Here is a 22375-nt window from a genome sequence, read left to right as displayed (position 1 = left end):
GAGGGAGAGAGAGAGAGAGACGGGAGGAGGAAAAGAGAGTGTCGGTTGTTAACGCCGTGGCAGGTGGCTGTAAATAACTGAGATACAGATCTACGACATGTGTGTGTGTGTGTGTGTGTGTGTGTGTGTGTGTGTGTGTGTGTGATGCTTGCATGTGAAGTATGTGTGTGCATGGTAGCATTAGCAAGGTTAAAAAGGCTTTTACCCCATGGGCAGTGTAATTGCCTTGTGTATGCGTGTTTGCGTGCGTTTGACAATGTGTGTTTTTGAATTAGAGCGTGCCTCCTCGACAATGTGTATGTTATCTTTTGGCTGTGGCCGATCCCTCCCGGGAATTTATGCTAACTGCCGGTGTCTGCAGTGTCCAATGCTGGGCTGTAAATAGCTGTCCGTCTCCGATGACATTGCCAAACTGCCCATAAAGCTGTCACCTAGGACGGTCTCGTCAGACGGGACAACAGGACGGGCCGGGCAGCCATTAAACTATCAGTTTACACTATGAGGGGAGGAGTGTGTGTGTGTGTGTGTGTGTGTGTGCATAGCGGTGTCCGTGCTGTGTTTGTCTCTGTGCTGCCCTCGTATGCGTGTGCACTAGAGCGTTTAAATGTGAGGCAGAAAGCGCGTGGTCAGGAGGCGGGGCTTCGTGTGCGTGTTTGAATATGCATGATGTCGACAGGTTGACACCAGAGGTTAAGATTCTCTCTCTCGTCTGTGTTTAAATAGACACAACGCTCTGCACCGGGACCGGGGCTCTAACACACAAATACGACAAATGTACGGGCATACAGACAGACACACACACACACACACACACACACGCACAGGGTGCTTGAGAATGAGGTCAAGGAGTCAGTGTTGAACAGAGAGGAGGATCAATAGAGCTCTGAGTGTTTGTGTACCTCTGGCTCCCTCCCACATTCTCCGTGCCTTCTCTGGCTCTCTTAATCCATCTCCCTCTCTCTCTCTCTCTCTCTCTATCTCTCCGCCTCTCTCTCTCTCAGTGCATGTCTCTCTCTCTCTCATACACATGCATTTCACAATGTTCTTCTCCAATCCAAATGTATTAATTCCCCTCCCTTCCCGGGATGTTGTCTGCACCTGAAGATCTTAAGATTTGTGGACACGAGTCCTTCTCATGAATAACCCCTTACAATATTTAGACTTCCTCTCTTTTACTTGCATAATTCTCACCTTATCAGCCACTCTCCCGTTTCCTGCCCTTATTTTTTTTAAAGGGTTCTCTTGGACTTCTTCATTCCTTCTGGAAGCAAAGCTAAAGTTGTTAACTTTAAATGTGTAACACAAACTACATACATAAAAGTTTCTTGTGTGTCCCTGCTTATGTGGTTTGTGGATGCTGAAAATTTTTACCACGAACTAATCACATCAATTTTGGATGCCTAAGACTCAATATTTTCTCACTGAACTCTGATTGTGTCTGACTTAAGAAACCAGGTGATGTCATTATAACCATTAGAGCCACAGATGGAGGTTAAGTGACTGTCTAATAAAACACCTGTGCCTATATCGTCTCATTAAAGTTGTGTAACGAAGAGCACAAGTGCTTGAAGACATTTTATATTTACCTGAGATGTAATATAAACAGCGCCTTCCTATGGAGCCTTACGGATTAACTCTCTTTGGGTGTGCGCATGTGTGTGTGTGTGTGTGTGTGTGTGTGTCTGTCAGCACTTTTCCATCTGTTTTCCACCTTGAGATGGACACAGATCTATAAGCCAGTGGAAGCACTGCCATTACAGCAGAATATCTCCATCTTTACACAGTTCGCCAGAAACACTTGCACATCTGCATAAGTGCACAAAAAGCAAGCACATACACACTCTGTGTGTGCGCTACTGTCAATGAATGTGTGTGTGTGTGTGTCAGTGTGTGTGTCGGTGTGTGAATTTGGACGTGTCCTGTAGGCTGTGTTCGCTCTACTGTGGGAGATCTATGGCTGGTGACTCACCTCCAACTCCCTGGCATCCCATTGGCACAGCCTGGATGTGATAGGCAGATGAAAAGAGAACGAGGCAGAGACAGAGAGACAAGGGGGAGGAGAGCCAGAGAGAACATGTAAAGGACAAAATGCTTTCTTCCCTGGTTGGTAGCGTCTCATTTTTTCTCATTAGGGGAACTCATCTGAGCTCAGAGGATAAAAGGAGGACTGATAGTCAGTATTTCTCCCTCTCTCTCTTTTTCTCCCCCTGTGCACATGCCACCTAATTAATTACACCCTACCATCACATTGCTACGACAACCACTGCCGGCTAATTAACAGCACGCCTCAATCATGACCCCACTTCAAGGGTTCTGAATGTGTTTGTGGATGTGTGGGTGTCTCTGTGCATGTGTGTATGTGTGAGTGTGTTTGGAGATGTGAGTGTGTGTATGGGGTGGGGAGTGTGTGGGGGTGTATGTGAGAGATACTGTAGTACTGGAAGAGAGAGAGAGAAAATGGAAGGCGAGACTGAAAAGAAGTGAAAGAAACAAAAGGATGAAACGCAACAAAGTCATGACGAAAGGTGGTGGTGGAGAGGAGCGGAGTTAAAAAAAAAAAGAACGCAGAAATGAGGAGAGGAACACTTTGATGTGACAGACAGATGCTAGAGAGTAAGAGAAGAAGTGGGATGACAGAGCACCTCCTCCTTTCCACGCCCAGCTGGACCCCATCAGCCAGGCTGGAGCCAGAGAGCCGGCAGGGAGTCCCGTCGACAGGGTGTCTCACCCCGGACACGTCATTCCCAATCCCCCCTGAGCCTGCCTGAGCCTGGCCAGACCTCGGCGCTGCTACAGCCGGGCTCCCGCCGCCGCCCCCCAACACCCTCCTCCTGATTGTATCAGCAAGAAAAATGGAGTGAGGCAGAACGCAGGCAAACACACAGGCAGAAAAGCACGTACGCCACATGTAACGTCCTGTTGGTCACAGAGAGAGAAAGAGAGAAACGAAGGGAGAGAGACAGAGGGAGAGCTGTAATTTGTTTAGTGTGTGTGATTACATTAGAAGCAGAGTCATATTATTCTTCACCCACGTCACACACACACACACACACACACACACACGCACACACCCAGGACTGCAGGCCAGCAGTGCAATCATAATATTAATGCTGCTTGACTGGGCCTACACACACACACTCTACTCATGTATTGTAGGGAGAGAATGAGGACTGAAGGCTGTGGGATAAGAAGATGAAGTGGCAAACAGAAAAGAGGGAACCAAGTGCAGACGACATGAGAACAGGGCGATTAAGATGAATTAAAATAGGAGGGAGTGCAAAAGGTGCCACAACTGGTAGTGCTGAGTGATTTCAAGAATGTAACTGGGTTAGAGCTGGGCATGATATAAATATTATGTTGATATCATGACATGAACAAGAAAGCATCTGGAATTTAGGATATGATATGGCAAAAGTGTTATTTTTTTCTTGTTTTTAATGGGTGCTTTACAGTAAAGGGATGCATTTTTTTTTTTTTTTTTACGTATTAAGACTGTTGTAGCTGTTCTGTCATTCGATTCTAGACGCTTGGTCATCATATCCACGTTGCTAATGATCGTTCATCAAAAATGTCTTTGTGTAATTATATTTTGTAAGCAACAATAGTCATCCTTACAGCATTATCACAACATCAACACTGAGGCATTCAGATCAACCGATTTTATTAGTATGAGCTAACCCTCTGACTAGGTCGACATACTAATTACTGAATACCGTTAAATCAGCTTTAAGTGACAGGAAAAAGCGGTGAGATGTTGATTGTTTTTTTTCTAATGGTGAGAAACTGTCCATAAGCTGGAAACTCTTGGTCTATCTTGCCATACACAAGCATCTCTTGTTTTCTTGCCCTTGGCGCTCTAAATGGCAAAACAAAACAGCTGTACAATTATTATCTTCATTCAGATGGCGCGTCGCTGCAAGAAATGATTGGTGGTCGGAGACGCAAAATGAAGGGAAATGAATGAAGAAGAATTTCTAATATATTAAGCAGGTAATTGCAAACGCTTGTATCCATTCAGTGTTTTGGTAACACGGAATTTTTAATTGCTCTGCTCAAAAAGAACCTAAGACTTTTGGGTTAAGCCAATTCATCTTTTATGTGCCCTTAAAAATACTTGCTATAGAAATCACTGTACGTAGCAGAAAATGTTAACAAAGCCAGTGGAGGTACATAAGGTGAAGTTGAGTCATCGTTCCCCATTGCCGTTGGTATTCAACCTCCAGAAAAGATGCCCAGTGAATATGTAACATGTTTATAAAGACCTGTTTGCAACAAATTCTGTTTGCAATAGATTACAGGTCCAGTGCTGATTAACCTTCCCTCCTCTATTCAGTCTAATTAGGTGTGTGAATGATTGGAAGAAAAGTAACTATCACATAACTGCCGTGAGAATAACATAAATGGGAAAAAAGAGGGCACAATGGCAGGTAAAGAGAGTGAGAGTGAAACAGAATGTTCTAGTAATGGGCCAAAAGCAGAGGAGAGAGGCCATGTTCGCTGTCAGCCATTAACATGGCCAGGACTAAATTATTCACTGCACTCTGTCACCTTACACAGGCCTAGGCTAACTCAGCCCACAGAGTGCTGTGTGTGTGTGTGTGTGTGTGTGTGTGTGTGTGTGTGTGTGCTGGCTTGTAGGAGCTACTGAAGGAAGATTCCTTTAAAGAGAAGTGGGAGCTCAGTATTGCCATCCTGTGGCCAAAACATATAAGACATACTGTATGTGCCATCCTTTTTTTTGAGAATGCACATGCTTACACACACACACACACACACACACACACACACAAGAACATGGAAAGGGAAACAAGAACATGGCGCAAAATGAGTTTCAAACAACATGCATGCAAATATTGTACAGGCGGTAACCTTTAGATGCCCTTTGAATGTAATGAATGGGAACACACCACACACACACACACGTACACACACACACACACACACACATACACGTGCACACACCGACAAACATAAAACACACTTAGAAACAGAGCACTGTTGTGTAAAGGAAGCTCATTTCCATGCAGCCTGCTGGTTTACTGTGGAACAGGAGAAGCTGGTTAGCAAGAGCAGCTGGGCAAACAATACAGCCTCACCTGGAGTCATTTACATGGATTGTGTGTGTGTGTGCGTGTGTGTGTGTGGTGAGAGAGAGAGAGAGAGAGGGAGGGAGGGAGGGAGAGGGAGAGGCAGAGGGAGAGAGGTCAAAAATGGAGGAAAGGAGAAGCTCAAGGGAAAACACACAGGGAGAGGGAGAGAAGCATCTCCTGTTGCTGCTCCTCTCCATCATGTTGCTGAAACTGCCGTTGGCAAGGAAACCACAAAGAGAGAGAGAGAAGGAGAGAGAGAAAGAGAGGGGAGAGAGAGGCGCGAGAAGTGAAGGAGGAGTACTGGCAAGGAAGAAGAAGAGGAAATGGGGAAGAAAAAGACAGACAAACGACAGAGGATAAATAGCAGCTGAAGATCTTGGAGGGAGATGGAGGAGGGAGTTAACGGAGGGGAGGCAAAGAGCAGGTGACAGTGTGACCCATGCTTCCCACTGACAAGCTTTATTACCGTCCCACCTGCAGCGAGACAGCAAAAAGCACTTAGCCTCAGCCAAGTCGCCTGACACTGGAATACAGTCGGGGAGGGAGGAGGGGAGAGAGGGCGGTGTGTGTGTGTGTGTGTGTGTGTGTGTGTGTGTGTGTGTGTGTGTGTGTGTTTGAAGGTATGGGGAATTACAGAGAGGAGAGAGAAAAGGGATGTACACAGGGAAGGAGGGAACAGGGAAGAAAAGGGGGTAGAAAAAAGGGAGGAAGAAGCAATAGAGCATTTAAAAAGACAAATTTAGGTCATTCATTTGTTCGATTATACATCGAACTGAACAATAAAACAAAACTGTAAAAAATTAAGGTATAATGGTGCTGCCGAGAGACACCCTGGCTTGCAAATCATATTTTGGGGGATTGGTCGTGGCATTCATTCACTCCTGCCGCCCGCATTTTCCTTTCCTCCTGAGGATCAAACCGACCAGCCACAAGCCAGCGTCTCTGTCTTTGAGGCCACAGTTGTACCATATGATTTTTTGTAACTATATACAGTGGTGGAAAAAAGTTTTCGGACACCCTTAAAATTTTACGCAATCTCACAATCTCAAATATTATCATGAAATATTTGTGGAAAAATCTTTTTTTGTGTTTCAAAAGGTGTGGCTGCATTAGACTGATAGAAACAAATACAAATTATATTTTTAGTTTATTGTTTACAAGAAAAACTAACAAAATTCAATTCATGACAGTTTAATCTTTATCTTCAGGCGTGTTTCCTGCGTTAGGTTCCTTGTTTTAGCCATTTTTGTGTCTGAAGAACTTTCAAATGTGCTGGCTTTATATAGACACAAAGCTTGGCAACAAAAACTTTTAATCTTTTAATAAAAAGAACGACCTTCATCACTGGTACCAAAATGACCCAATACTCAAAATTTCTTATGCATTTTTTTTTTTTCAATTTTAAGTTTTTAATGGCTTTTTTAGGATTTGTTTAGTATTTTGGCTGTGACTGTACTAAAAGAAATTGCACTTGAAGACCTAAGAGTGATTCTTAATGCAATATTTGACAAATGCATGGGGTGTCCGAAAACCTTTTTCCACCACTGTATCTCCATCCTGGCAGGCCATTTAGTCTCAGTTTCAGATTTTAAGACTAGATTTTAAGACTTTAAGAACATGAGATGAAATAACTTGTTAGGATGAATATTTTCTGTGTGAGGTACCTTACAGTATTGATCAAACCACATGTTCCTCTACACATGTCCCACTGCATAAACCACCCTTCATAAACCAACTGCTAACGCCCTAATATGTGTATTTCAACTGAATTAAAAAAACTGAAAGGGAACAAAGCCACTCGAGTCAAACGTGCTCGCCATTTGCCGCAATAAAAGCTCAGCAAGAAAAGGAGCAAGAAAAAAAAAAAGAAGCTTTCATGAGCTGATCTTGCAGTCTTGTCGCGCAGATAAACAGAAACAGACACACACACTCTCACACACACAGTGCACAGCTTGCAGTCAGGTCAGAGTGTGTGCAGGCGGTCGGGGCAGGGGGGGTTATCCTGCTTGAACACCTGTTTCCTAACGCGCATGGGAGGTCAAAGGTGAGCGTCTGAGGGTCTCACTAAGCGGTCGTCTTCTTAGGGGCTAACTGCTGAGACATGCTCGTGACCTGACCTCGCCGCCCTGCACTAAACCTTTACATCACACCATGTGGCCGGCCTGTGGGCCTGAATATGGCTTCCACTCTGTTCCCAGCTGGCCCACAATGCACCACAGTCAGCAGACAGACACTTTTCAGCGTCATCATTTAGCACGACTTCCAGCAATCCGTGAGAGGAAAACAATTAAGGGGACAAATGAAAAAGAGGTTTATTACTTCCTGAACAAAAGACAGCAAGCATCTATTAGCGCCCCGGCCCGCTGATGTATCTGCTGATGAGCTATGGCCGAGTAATGATGTGCTTCGCCGGCTGTGAAGCTATAGGTCTCTCCCTCTGTCTGCTCTTCCTGGCTCCCAGGCTCTGGATGGAAAACCACAGTCACTAAATCAAACCCATCCAGAGGGGAGAGAGAGAGCGAGGAGAGTACAGAGAGCGAAGGAGAGGGAGTAACAGTGTGTTTCTCAGCCGTACAGGGAGAGGAATGTGTTGGAAAGGGTACAAATCAACCAGGAGTGACTGCACAATAAGGTCAGTGTGACCAGAGGAGAATCCTGACTCAAACGTGGCACACACACACACACACTCACACACTTTAGATAGACACAGTGAGTGTAGTACGTACACAGTGAGTGATTGAGTTGGGGCATAACCCCATGCCCACCCTGCGCGAGGCTAATAACCATGGCACAGTGCCAAACCCACTGTCTCCTGACTAATTCCCTCATGCCCGCCAGCACTGGCGCCACACTGCAGAACAGAGCTCTGTTTCTCAAAAAAAAAAAAAAAAAAAAAATCCTATGATCACTGCATTACTGAATTACTCAAATAGATTGATGAAAAAAACAGCTACACACACTTAGAGACCGCTCGCCGCTGAAGAAAGATATAATGGAGGAGTCAATACGAACGCTGCGAGTTAATACTTTTTTGCATAGAGAATGGACCCGCTGGATCTCTCCCTATCACCCCCCGACACACACACACACACACACGCACGCACACACACCAACCCCCCCTACCTCCACCCACCCTGCTGGGCGGGAAAAAGAGGGCAGCGAGGTGGCGCTCTGCCAAGCGTAGCACTGCCAAGAGACTCAGTATACCTCCTGTCTGCCCGCCCCGGTCTCCAGTTGCATTTTAATCACACACACATACATATACAAACATGCACGCACATACACAAACACACACACACACACACACACACACACACACACACACACTTCCATCTGCTATGCTTCATGGTAGCGGTGGCAAGCTTGTCACTGTCATTCGAAGTTAGCCCACCCTCCTGCCATCTCAACTGAGGAGGAGAGGAGAAGAAAAGAAAAGAATAGAAAAGAAAGAGGGAGAGGAGGAGGAGGGGAGGGGAGACAGCAAGCAAGCAAGCAGTGGCATTCCTCTCCATGCCTCTTCTGTCAACCCCCCCCCCATCCCCTCCTATTCCCATCATCCATCTCTCAAAACACATCTCCTGTCGTTCCTCCATTCATTGTACCCCTCCGAACGCACTCTTGTCCTCTTATCCTCCTCTCCCCATCCTCTTCCCATGCCTTCCGCACCTCCCAACACGTTGCTCCTGTCATCTCTCTCTCTCCTCCTCCTCTCATCCCTCTCTCCTTCCCTCCAACTGGCTGCTCTGTCCTCCAGAGATGAGATGGGAGGATTGGGAACTGTAATCACTCGCTCATGGACAGACCATTCCTTTCCTCACTGCTTCAGTGTGTGTGTGTGTGTGTGTGTGTGCATGTATGTACGTATGCTTATGCTCATGTGGCGTTGTTGTTTGCAGCTCAGACCCGACTGCTACCTCGCTCACATGAGACTCTCCATGCGTAATGTCAACCGCAGAGCTGAAACAGCGGCTTTGACATCGATTGCACTTCCCAAGCCGATGTGGGCTGCCAGACCCTGTAAAGTCACCCCACTCTGCGCCCTCACCCACTGCCACTCCCCACCGCCTCCACCCCCAACCTTCAGCGGTGTTCCACAGTCCCACGGTGGGTAATTGTAATCATATTGAACTGGCCAGCAGCCAAGAGCGGGAGGCTGCCAGGTCCAGCTGTGCGACTGCAATCAAAACACTCTCACAGCTTATCTCATGACAATCACTTCATCAGCATGCATAATGCAGAGGCAAACACACTCACACACACATACCGACGGACGCACACAGCTCTTGCCGATTTGTGCAACACAGCTAGGAGAACGAAGGAAGACTTTGGGATGAAACTGTGAGGGACGCTGGACGGCGGCGGGGAGCACAGAATCCGTAAAAGGGCAAATTTTCTGCCCAAATAAGAGATTCTGGACGCGTCCTGTTTCCAGTCCAATAATGAACAGGGTCTAAAATGTTCGCCCTTAAGCTGTGTCCATATTGATTTATCACCATTAGTTTGAGACGGATTTTGATAATTTTATGCTACATTTAAAAAAAAAAAAAAAAAAAAAACAACAAAAAAAAAACAAGCTACTTTTGGCTCAGCATGCATAATCACTGTTCACCACTGACATCTAGAGGTGTGTTCACGACCATGAAACTTCTGACCGCTTCAGCTGTTTTTTTTTTCAACAGTGTGAAATGCTGTAAACTTGGAATGCCTGTCATTTTCTGTCACCACTTTTTTTTTTTTCGTTTTTTTAATAATCAGAGATGTGTTAAAAAGGAAGAAAATCTAACTCAGTGTTTAAACATATCTGTTAGCAAAATCATTGCTATATTTTTTTATATTCTAACTATGTAATAATCACCTTATATGTTATTTCAAACTATATGACTTAATTTATTTAAAAAAGCAGTGGTTGGTTTACAATAATGCAAAACCCTTATTTGATTTTGCCAAATAAAATAGAAAGCAAAAGGATCCAGAAGTGTCCGAAAGCCATGAGATGACGTCAGCACTTTAGGACAATATGAAACACACAGGCTAAAGGCTAAATTCAAACAAGAGAAGGTGAGGATTATGCCACAGCAGACAGTGTAGACAAGAGGAAAGGATTAGTGGCACGAGCCACATTGTCTGATTTTCTCACCATATATTTTGCCCTCTCTATCAGTCCTGCGTCTCCCTCCCTCCATCAGACTGCAGCAGGGAGACCACACTGACGTTAATGATGTATCCCCGTGTGGTACGCTTGTTTTGAGAATGAGCAACTGTTGCAAAGTGTCTGTGGTCTGCCCAGATGTCACATCCTGCATGGTCTGATCTGCTTCCTGTCTGACAGGGGCTCTGCATCTTTACGGGCTACAATATTTCAGACTCTGTTTTTCCCTCAGAACGACATACGGGGGCTTTCTCTCTTTCTTTCTTTTAACCATTTGTGTTCGAGCCGTTGATAGGAGCCCATATAAAGAAAGCAGCTTAACGGTGTTCAGATCAGATTGTGTGTCTTTGTACTTTGGTCGGTGTGTGAAACACCACAAGCGCGTCTCGTGTCACGTTTCGAGCCTGAGTGGAGGAAATGGGCCGTGTCATGTCAGTATGAGCTGCAATGCCACACGCGCGATGGAGAACACTTAAATAACTCATGAATACCCTGTTCTTCTCCCTCACTAGACCACTGGGGGGGATGTTCAACACTGAACATTGTACACACACACACACATATACAAGCATACATACATATATGTGTGTGTGTGTGTGTGTGTGTGTTTGCATGCCATTGGTTGGTTTGGTGTGGTGAGTTTCTGTCTTCTGACTGTTTAACCAAGAGCCAGTGAGTGTGTGGTGGTTGAGCCCTTGCGTGTGTGTGTGTGTGTGTGTGTGTGTGTGTGTGTGTGTGTGTGTGTGTGTGTGTGAGGGTTCAGCTGAAAGGCGAGCTAGAGATGAGTTTCAGTAAACGACAGGAGGGCCCTCACGGCTAAACCGAAATAGCCTGAGAGAAAAGAGAGTGAACCCGAGCAAAAAGGAGCTGTGAGTAAGAGAGAACGCAAGGTGAGACGGGGCGGTGAGATGGAGAAAGAGAGAATTAAGAAAATGAAGTTGGTAAAACAGTGGTTGGTGTGTGTACAGATGAGTTATGTGTGAACAAACAAAAAAAAAAAGAGAGAGGAGCAAAGTGAAACAGAACAGGAAAAAGAGAGAACTGGGAACGGATACCAAATGAAAGGCCAGTCGATGAACATTGATAGGAGGAGACAGGAGCACTTTCCACATAAACGCACAGAGCTCCAAAACCCAGTGTACTGATGGCCTCCCTCGGGGCATATGAACACACACACACTCTCTCTCTCTCTCTCTCTCTCTCTCTCGCACACACACACACACACACACAGACACGCACATTCATTTTTTGTCTTCTTCCCTACCTCATAATGACATCTTTCACCTCATGAAGTGAGTCCTCTCAGTCTCACTTCATGGTTACCATCCAATCTTTCACCCTCACCCTGTGAGCTTATCTGGCTCAACAGTGTGCTGGGATGTAACATGACTGCAAAATCCATAATCATTCTCTTGTGGTAGCCAGCAATAAGAACTTACTAACCTTCCCCTAACTCAGTGATCCCCAAACTGATGCTTGGGCACAATTTGATCAGGCCTGGAAATTTGGACCTGACCCACTGAACACATGAGGCCCGAAATCGCCAAAGATCAAGCAGCACATGCTGTTCAGACCTCTAGAATATTTTTGTGTTTTCTCACACAGAATATAGATCTCAAATCTCAAAAACCAAATAAAAATAGTGAAAGAGTGGTCAGGAGAGAGAGTAAAGACACAGTGAGATGGTTTGCATCTGTATGCATTTGTGTGTAAGTGCATGTCCTGCGTGTATGCATGAGTCGAGTATGTTGGCAGATGAATGTTTGAGTGTCTACACAGGCACCAACACCAGCAGTGACAATCTCATGGGAAGATAAGCTCGCTGGATTGCGTCACTGGGAATTAAGAGCAGCTGCTCTTAAACAATGAAGTAAAAGGCGATGAGAGGACAAAATCCCCTGGACATGTGCAAAACAAACTGCATGGAAACCATTATCCCCTCAAGTCGTGCACAACAGCATCTAGGCTGACTGTGGGAATGCTGCAGCCACATGCAAAGTGAAAGAGATCGTTCAGGTGAGAGGCTGATAAATGCTGTAGATATATGGATAGATATGAAAAAGGAGAAGGATGGAGGATGAGGCGATACAAGACATGTCAGCACAAGCTTGAAAAGTAGAAATCTAAAACATTTTCTGCACACTGTCTACGCATCAAAGTGACTTCAGGCCTGGTCTTGTTCCCTCTGAGGGCCTCTCTATTTCCTGTGTTGCCACACGCCAGGGTTGGGAGGACATCTCACACAGGAAAAAGGAAGTCAAGATAAGATGCCTGCGAAGCTGGGGGACCATGTTCTCAGGGTAAGGTCCGTTCCTAGTAGCTGGCTATAATCTTGTGGCCAAACCACAAGTCAGTTACTGTGCTTTGACAAGCACTGTGAGAAAGTCCCTCTCACAATGGCCACACCATTGTGAGTGATTAGATCTAGGAAACAGTCCTTCATGGACGAATGAGTCACATGATCATTTGCATAACTGGGGACTGGTCTGTTAACCACATCTGTCTGCTTTGACATTAGGGCTCGGTAATAAGAACAACAAAAATATATATCACAATATATTTGACCAAACACATCAATACTGATATTGTGATAATTGTGACGATAATGTCGGGATGACTATTGATGCTTTCCTAAGATATTTACACCCAATCTTTTTTTTTTTGTACTTTTATAAATTCCTTTACTTCTACATCATGCATCACCCAGCCCTCTTTGACGTATTAAAAAATATATTTGGTGGTGTGAAGTCAAATGAGGCAGTTTCCGTTTTTCCAACCCTTAACTTAGACAGATGTGTGAACCAGACAGTGTTTTCAAGTGAGACTGACGGTTAAATCAGAAAGAAGAATGAGGTAGAGGAGAGCGGGGCGATAAACAGCATATACATGAGGCCTCACGGGCTGTTTTCTGGCAACCCGTTTCTCATTTTGGCGAGTGAAACTCACTGGAAAGCGGGCGCTCGGCTCTCTCTGGCTCCAAGGTCTCTGGGTGAGATGCGGTGTGGTCGGCTCCGGGTCGCGAGGGTCCTGATTCACTGGCAGGCGTTAGCTGGACACCAGAGTCTGCCTCCTTGCTGCCTGCCGCCACGCCCTCGATCACAGTGCAAGCCTGAAAGACATGAAGACATAATTGATATTCTTAATTAGTATTCTGCGAGGGGAAATGGAAGAATCTTGGCTCTATTAGGAAAGCCATTTGTAGCAAAGAGTTTGAGGTTAATTATGATTGAATCAATAGAATGACTTCAATAAAAGTCCTGTAGACTGTGGATAATAACCCATAATTCAAGACAAGGGTGCTGATTTTGCAAAACACATAAGAAGTCCCAGGAAAATTACTACAAAACAGAAATACCTTCCTCCTCCTATTTATTGGTGTGCAACAGTGATGGCAACATCGTATTCAAATCTAAAAAAAAGTAAAGTGGAACTGATTTGTGTGAATATAGCAATTAACTGCTGATCTAGCCTGACTACTGTCGAACCATTTTTAGCGGCTGTCACAGCGCTCAAATGTCTGCTATAAAAAGAAAAAGAAAAAGAAAGAGACAAAGAAGAAGAAAAAAAAAACTAAAAGGGATCCAGTGCCGGGTGAAAAAATGTCCCTTCAGTGAAGTGACAGAGCCATGAAACAGACGAAAGACAGGCAGAAGAGAACAGAGCGAGAGAAAGACAGAGACAGAGAGAGTTTTCCTGACAGCACAGGTCTGTTTGGATATGCTCTGCTCTCTGCCCCCCTCCCTTCCCCTGCCTGACGGAAAGAGGGATGAACCTTCAGGAACGAGAGAGAGAGAGAGAGAGAGACAGAGGGAAGAGAGAGAGGAGGAGAGGCTGACCATGAAAAGCAGAGGGTGGCTGTCAGTGAGGAGAGCGAGGGAAAGAGAGGAGTGGAGAGTTTAAAAGAGGCTGTGATGGCTCCCTCCATTGACGAGTAGCAGGGAGACAGGCAGGGGAGGTGCAGCGCATCTTAAGACAAAAGGCACCCTGGGCTTATGAAATATACATAGCTCTCAGCGGGAGACAAAGACAGAGAGAGACAGAGCAGAGGAGGGCCCTGAAGACTGACGAGACTCCACTACCTCTCCTAAGTACACACTGCTAAAAATAACACACACAGACACACGCCTAATGACTTCTCATGAGGAGCCGGGGGAAGTAGTTAGTGCATGGTTTGTGTGTGTGCATGTGAGCGTGCATGTGAGTGTGTGTGTGTGTTCATGCGAGGATCCGCTTACATTCACATGCAAGTGTTTGCAAGCATCAAAGTGCGTCAGTGCTTCTGCAACAGTTACAGAGTAGGTGGGCAAAAAAAGCCTCAACGGCGGCTGCTGCGACACAAAAAACAGCCACGTGGTTTCGGCTGTTGGCCCGATATAAATCCACCTGCCGGTCAGGGATTATTATTTGCTTGGAAGTTCACGTCAACGGCCACTCTCAGGCGCGCCCACCTGCCTCCTCCGCAGGCCCGGACATGCACCTCCGCCGCGGCGTCAGTTTAAAACCATTTAACCAGACCTCGCTTAACAATAAGCTCACCCTTTGTTCAGGCGATGAACCCGCCACTCCCACGCACTGCCAGCGACGGCTCTGCCAGCGAGGAGTCAGGATTCGCGTGTGAACGTTTGTGTGCATGTGCGGAATGAGACCGGATACAGTGAAGTCGTTTCTTCGCTTTGTTGTTGTGTTTTCCAAGTAATCTAACCCTCCTCGAGACACATATTGGATACACCTCCCCATCTGTATTGCCAGTGTCAAGTCTGTATGTGTGTGTGTGTGTGTGTGTGTCAAAAAAAAAAAAAAAAAAAAAAATCAAATAGTCATGTTTGAGCTGAGGGATTACCACTACTCACACAGTACACACAGACAGGTGTCTAACCCACTCTGTGCCTCTCTATCTCTGAGTAAATACACATCTGAGGGGCGTATTTATCAGTTTTACACAAAGTGACATCAAACGTGTGAGGCAGTGAGTGGGAAAGAGGACAAAAAAACAAAAAAAAAACAATAATAATGTCAATTATTACTGCTGCTCTCTTAGGTGAGGACCAGGGGCCTTTGACTATGAAGCTATCACTGCTTCCACCCTCCACTGAAACAGATGGTGAAGAGCCAACATGCGGCATACTTGCATTAAACAACTATCTGGGATGCTGAGAAGTAATCATATACATTATGTTACTGCTCCCAGGCGACTCATATGGATGGCTCAGAATCACTGAAGTCACATTATAGAGTTGCCTCGAGCGCCGCACATCAGATAAATCACAGGGTTGAAAATAGGAAATAGCTGACTCTTTGAAGCCATGGCAGGGTAGATGAAACAGAGCGAGACTGTTGGTTTTTCAAATTTTCAAGACCAGAGATTGTGCTCGTGTAGAGTTGTGAAGTGGAATCTGGGGAATCTTACGGCTGTAACGTAACCACGGTACCGCCGTAAGTTCAAAGTGTGTTCAATGACTTTCTGAGGAATCAAGTTTTTCCATCACTTCAGTGTGTCAAATACTGCAGCACTCCATCGTCCATGCCCCTTAACCTCACTGAGCTGCAAAATGTAAATATTTAATACTATATTGTTTCCATCAAAACTACAACGCTCAACTTCACCTGTGCAGGAAGCAAAATTTTAAGCAAATGGCTTTCTTGCTCTGTGTGACTCATAATTGAGTTATCTCCTAAAGTAGTTACACACAGTCCTTTTGACCTTTGACCTTTTTTTTTTTTTTTAATCAATGAACTAACTTATTTCAGTGCAGTTGGTATTTCTTTGCACTGATGATTCAACCAGGAGAGTTTCATGCCCGTCTAAGTGCTGGAAAGGCTCAAAAGGGCCATCATGTAACGTTGCATTTCACAAAAAATTGACAACCATGCACGTGTGCTGATGACATGCTAACGTGTCGCATATACAGCAGGTACATGTGGCAAACAGGGCTGGAATCAGCAGGAGAAAGGAGGACAGTCAGTGGCACAGCACTAATTGAGGTTAATTCTAAGGTTCAGTGATATCTCCTCTGATCGGTAGGGAAGAGGTTGCTAATGGATGATGTTGTGGGATGTGGAGGAGGCCTGCCAGCTGAAATCACACAGCAGCAGGGAGCGTGCCCTAAAAGGATCACAAGACATTAGCAGCCGAGTGTAGATCTTGATACGATGCTGATAGGATAAACACAGAGACTGGAGGGGCCGAAGACCAGCAGAGGAGGAAAAGAGAAACGAGTGTGTGTGTGCATTTTGTGTGTGTGTGTGTGTGTGTGTGCGTGTGTGTGCATTAATGTATGTGCGTGAAAGAAAGAGAGGGGGTTGTCGATCAAGACTGTCACAGCCCCTCCGGTCATTAGCCCGTCTCAACCAATAACTCGCCTGTCAGCCTCGTAAAGCAGTGCTGACACGGTCTTATACGTGTGTGAGCACACAGACACACACACACACACACACGAAAAAACATGCACGCACACAAAACACACACACACACACACACACACTGACCCTGGACTCATTATCACTTCCTCATGGGGACAAGCACACAGGGAGTGGGGGGATACACATTGCACATCGCTCAAAAACACATGCACCCTGGAACACTAATTGTCTCTTTCTCTCTCTTTCTCCTCTCTAACACACACACACACACACACACATGCACACACAAACACAGTGACCTAACCCACTGCCACTCCACAGAGAGGCTCTTTTATCACTGTGACGCCCGTCGATACTCGAGCCCTGCACAACATCTGCACTTCAACACCTCATAGACTCATTAAGGAAGAGGACAGATTCAAAAGCAAAAGCATACATCGATAAGTGAAGGAAGTGCGCATGTCTCGCTGTGTGTGTGTGTGTGTGTGTGTGTGTGTGTGTGTGTGCGCGTGTGTGTTACCAGGGGGCAAGATCATCCATAAGCATTGCTGACAGCCTAGACAGGAAATACACTTGAGGATGTCGATAAGTTAGTCAGTGGTGCTGAGGAGAGATCAATAAGAACACAGAATGATGTCAGCGACTGCAGATGAGATCACCTGAGGCGCCTGAGTTAAGGATCTACATATCAAGAGTTTGGCTCCAACATGAGATATTCACTATTTAAAACAAATGGTGCTACTTTATATGAAAAAAAACGACATACTGAACAAAACACATATGTAGCATGCTTTGAAGATTAGGTATTGTATATATAATCGATGTCCAAGATACTTATTGTTGTTTTTGTTCATGGTAGTAATAGTGATATTAGTACTATATATTAGATTCTGTTAAAATGCCAGTGCAGGATACTGATACTGAGAACCTATAATGGCACTGATCACTTGACCTAAAATGCATGAAACTTCTAATTTCATTCATTTATTTATTTATTTTACCCACAAATAGATAGATAGATAGATAGATTGGCTTTTTCCTTTGATTTAATGTTGATGAACGCTGTGTGAGTTGTATCAGTTGGTGATAAAATGAAACAAAAACAGACATTCGCACGATGATGATTAATTTTACGTGTGAAATTTACATCTTACATTAAAGGAAGAAAAAAAAAATACTTCAGGAACCACACAATTCAACTTCTGAGTTTGGGAAAATGAAAGAGGAGATGGAGCTGATTTCACCCACAGGATGTGATTGCCCTATATCACATCGCCTTTCCTGCCATGGCATTGTGTGCATGTTTGTGTGTGTGTGTGTGTGCATGCACAGGCTTGCGTGTGTGTCTGTGTGTGTGTGTGTGTGTTTCCTCAGCTCTACTGACATTTCCTCAAACGTGGTTGACATTTCCAGGGGATTTGAAGATTTGATCCCTCTGTGTTTGAAGAGTTCCTCGCTGCCCCGTGTCCGCCCCCCCTCCCCTCCCCACAACACGGAGGGGAGAGCTGCAGCAGAGCCAGCAGTGGGCCCTGCCTACGGGGCCTGATACTCCACAGCATTTGGAGTGGCCTGTTCTCAGTCACCCGTGCTGTGATCAGGAGGAGACGTGCGCTATACATCGCCTGCCTTTTAGAGATGACTGGTTCACCGCTTGGTCTTTTAGTTAGTTCTCCTCTTTTCCCCTGAGCTGCAGAGTGTTTCTGCCTCTCTCAACTGAGGCAGAAAACCTCTCACCGAAAGATATGAGAGAAGAAAGTAGAGAGAGATGGCGTGGGAGGCGGCAAGAGGGAGAGCGAGAAAGAGAAGGATGGAGAGATCTGTTTCTCCTGCTACAGGCTGGTTAGTGGAGCGAACTGACACAGGCTGACATCTCTCTTCCGCGGAGGCTGAGTTAGAAAGAGCCCTGCTACTCTTTGTCCTTCTCTCTCTCTCTTCTACTCTCTATCTCCATCCCTTCCTCATTTCACCTTTTCAACTGTCCTGCACTCCTTCTTTCTCTCTCTCTCTCTCTCTCTCTCCCTCTCTCTCTCTCTCTGTGCGCACCCTGCAGCTCCTATGTCTTGCTTTTTCTGGCTGGGTGGACTCTGCAGCAGTCCTGTCCTAGCCCGGGGCTCACATTACACCCCACCACCCTGCCCTAGCTACACACGAACACACACACACACACACACACACACACATACAAACAGAAGCCACGAGGAGGCTCGGGGCCCAAACACAGGTCAGGCTTGGGTAAGTCAAGGGCAGAACGACAGGAAGCCAGACACAGGCGAGCCTCCCACCAAGGCTGATCTCAGAGCTGCTGGACAGACACAACATGATAGCTCACACCCATCTCTCCACATGCACAGAGACACGAACAGGCACACACAAACATACATGTAGCTTGTTGAGAGATCGCAATACTGAGTGCACGCACCGTTAAGACCCTGACACACCAAGCCGACGGACGGCTGTTGGATCTTGCTGAGCCTTCTGTGACAATCGCCTGTGGTTTGTGAGGTGTGTCCTGCACGTTAAACCCTTGTCTGACCCCCTCAACAGCTCCCTGGTGTCATGCTGTAGATTACCCACCGCCACAGAATTACTCTTGCCGCTGGACTGCATATACAGTCAGTCGATTCACATGCAGCCAGTTCCCATGGCACGACAATTCTCTGTCAACAAAAGAGCACTTTCTTTTTTCGGCTGTTCCGCCTAAGTAAATGAGGACACAAGAAGATAAAAGGAAATGCAGTTGTGTTGCTGTTGTGCGTCATTGTTTTGGCTTTTGTCTTATTCTGGTTAAGAAGTGACGTTTGGAACCACGGCCAAAGCATCTCGGTCACAGAAGCTTTAATTACAGCACGCCTTTAAAGTAATAATGGAAAACCGTGTCAGTCACACATTAACGATCTGACCATCTCAACCCCAACCACCCAAACACACACACACACACACACACACACACACACACACACACAGCTAAGGGTAACTCTCCAGCAGTAAAAGAAGCTTGATGGGTCGGTGAAAGTGCATGATGGAGTAACCTCAACACATTGTCACCGTCTGCCCTTCATACGCCGATGATGTCATGGTTGCAAAATGTGTATCCCATTTAATGGCAGAGGCCAAAAGGAAGGGAAGCAGAGGGCTTTGTGTAGTCCCCTAAACAGTTTCCTATGTGACATTTTTCCACTTCCTGGGTCAGCAGTCGTTTGACCCAGGGCAGGATGTACTGTATGGGTGATGGTGCTCCAGTAGTAATGTGATGCTGTATTGATCCGTGCAGGGCTATTCTCCTGCTTGTCCTCTTCAGGTAGGTCAGAGTGCAGGGTCAGCTACAGGGGAGCTGGTTGGGATTACAGTGTCTCACACAAGGACACTTCATATATTGTATATGTGCGTGTATGTGTGTATGTGTGCATGCACGTGTGTGTGTGTGTGTGTGTGGAGTGTTCTTTGCAGCACGGCTTGCACTAGGTTTACCTAGTCTGTTTTTTGCCATAGATTTTCAGACTTTTAAACCTCTGCAGGAACCCATGTTTGTCCCGTTTCATCAAGACTGAATATGAATTCAACGTTATTTGTGTATCCTTTCAACAGATTCCTCAAATAGTCTGAGGGAGGGCCGACCCAGCTCAGTCTTATAAACAGTAGGGTGGGAAGAAGCTTGGAAGGCGTCGATAAATCAAGAGGAATGCGCCGGTGTGGCAAAACAGTGTCCTTTACCTGACACTCCAAATGCATAAAACCACTCAATCTCACTTAGATACACTGCTTTGTGCATCGAAGAAAAGGTGTGTGGACTAAGGTAGTCATATAGCTACACACACACACACACACACACACACACAGCTGGCGACTTCTACAGGGTTGTGTCTTTTTCCCAAGTCTGTTGGGAACTCTGACAGGAAGAGGGTTAAGTGCTATCGATTGGCTTCTTCCTGCTTGGGCCTGCTGTCAGAGCAAACACAGGCTGACCGTTTGACCGTCTGCCTCTCAGAGAGGCACTAACTCTTGCTCTCTCTCTCTCTCTCTCACACACACACACACACACACATCACTTGCTCCCCTGTGCCTCTGAGATTGGTGGATACACCTGAAACACTTTACTGTATACATTAAGCCAGCCTATGTGTGTGTTAGTGAGTAAGTGAAGGGGGCAGGGAGACACACAGAGTATAAATACTCTGTGATTATGATTTAAACCTGTAATTCAAATTATAATACCACTTACTATTATTTTCAATTAGCCCTGTGATGGACTGGCAACCTGTTCATGGTACAATACATCCCTGACTTCTACCCAGTGCATGCTGGGATAGGCTCCAGCTGCCTCTGGCTTTGAGAAGGATTATGTGGTGAGAGAAAATGAATGAATGAATGAATGTAATTAGCCTTTTTATTATATAGTGATCTGCAGGTGTGAAGCAGAAACAGTTGTGCTGAAAGCTCCACTTACCACCAGCACCACTGTGCCCTCACTCCCCACATCTTCTCTAGCTCCTCTCTCAGCTCTTTGTGTTTGTTAAGCTTTTCCTGTTCCTTCTTCCTGATGTTGAGGCTCGGGATTGCTGCATCTATCACTACTGTCTTCTTCTGCTGTTTGTCAACTACCAACTTACCAACCAACTTAGATTAGATTAGACTTGATTGTCCCAGAGGGAAATTTGGCTTCACAGTCCGCTCACAAAGAACACATAGGAAAAATACAGAAAACATAACATGAGACAGAAACACTGATATCTCCAGGCCAAACCTCTCACCACCAACAACACATTAGCGGGGCAGTTCAGTCCTGCAATGTAATTGTAATTGTAAGTGCGCGACATGTGATGGCTTTATCATTCACCTCATCATTTATCATCACCGGCAGGGCGTAGGTGTTGATGGCTTACATCTTGTTCCGTCCATTCAACTGACCCTTCAGGCCCTGCCTTACTTTATGGAGGTATTTGGTCGTGGCTGACCTCCTTGCAGCCTCCTCAGTATGGTTTACGTGCACCCATGCGAGTTGACTCAAAAAATGGGAAGGATACATGACTTTGTGATATATGTTAGCTACATGTCCATGTAGGAAAATGAAGGACTAAGTGTGCACACATCCAGCAAAAAGTCTACAAGCTCCCAAGAAATAATACTGTCATTAGCTTAGGAACATTTTGATCAACAAGATCTTCCTCAGGCAAATGTAAGCAGGAGAACAAATATTTAATAATATAATAATCAAGCATAATTACTTGCACCTATACTGGTGTGAGCCACAGGGAGTTTGTTCACTGAGGATTCACGGCAAGGCAAGAGTGTAACTCAGCTCATCCTGTTGCAATGTCCTCAACAAGTTAATTGCTGACTACTCTGCAAAGATAATGTCAATTATTAATACTTTTGACATAACTCTATTACTTTCTATAAATTAAAAGTAGCAAAAATGTACCATACATATCAAGCATTGTTATCATGAAAAGAAAATCCAACCTTTTCATACGTGACTCAGGGGACAGTTTTAAACAAAAATGTTTCTTAACGCGGATGGTCAAACACCATGAGCCTACATCATCAAATCGCACCCAGATTCATAAAAAAAAAAAAAAAAAAAAAAAAAAAAAAAAGATCTACAGAACAACACTCAAGCTGGATGTCGCAACAATCTTGCTACATCACTGTCTAACAAAGCAAAAATGGCTAAAAAATCTTTAAAAAGAACCCAAAATCAGCCATATTTCTAATATGTTGCTCATACAAACAAGCCTCATTTACGTATTTATTTACTGGTAGAAGAAAAAAATACTCC

General features: G+C 45.3%; 1 protein-coding gene across 1 annotated transcript in view; it reads right to left on the bottom strand.

The window, feature by feature from the left end:
- gse1b (Gse1 coiled-coil protein b) overlaps window positions 1-13279 on the bottom strand; it is a 141986-nt gene extending 128707 nt beyond the window's left edge. The window contains exon 1 of the mRNA XM_030048483.1: window positions 13186-13279. The gene's annotated coding sequence lies outside the window, so the exon portion shown is untranslated. The remainder of the gene's footprint in view (window positions 1-13185) is intronic.
- Between the last annotated feature and the right edge of the window lie 9096 nt (window positions 13280-22375).

This window comes from Myripristis murdjan, chromosome 3 (genome assembly GCF_902150065.1).
Source record: "Myripristis murdjan chromosome 3, fMyrMur1.1, whole genome shotgun sequence".
Lineage (NCBI taxonomy): Eukaryota > Metazoa > Chordata > Actinopteri > Holocentriformes > Holocentridae > Myripristis > Myripristis murdjan.
Note: the sequence above shows the minus strand (reverse complement) of the source record. Positions and strands in the feature narration are given on the sequence as shown.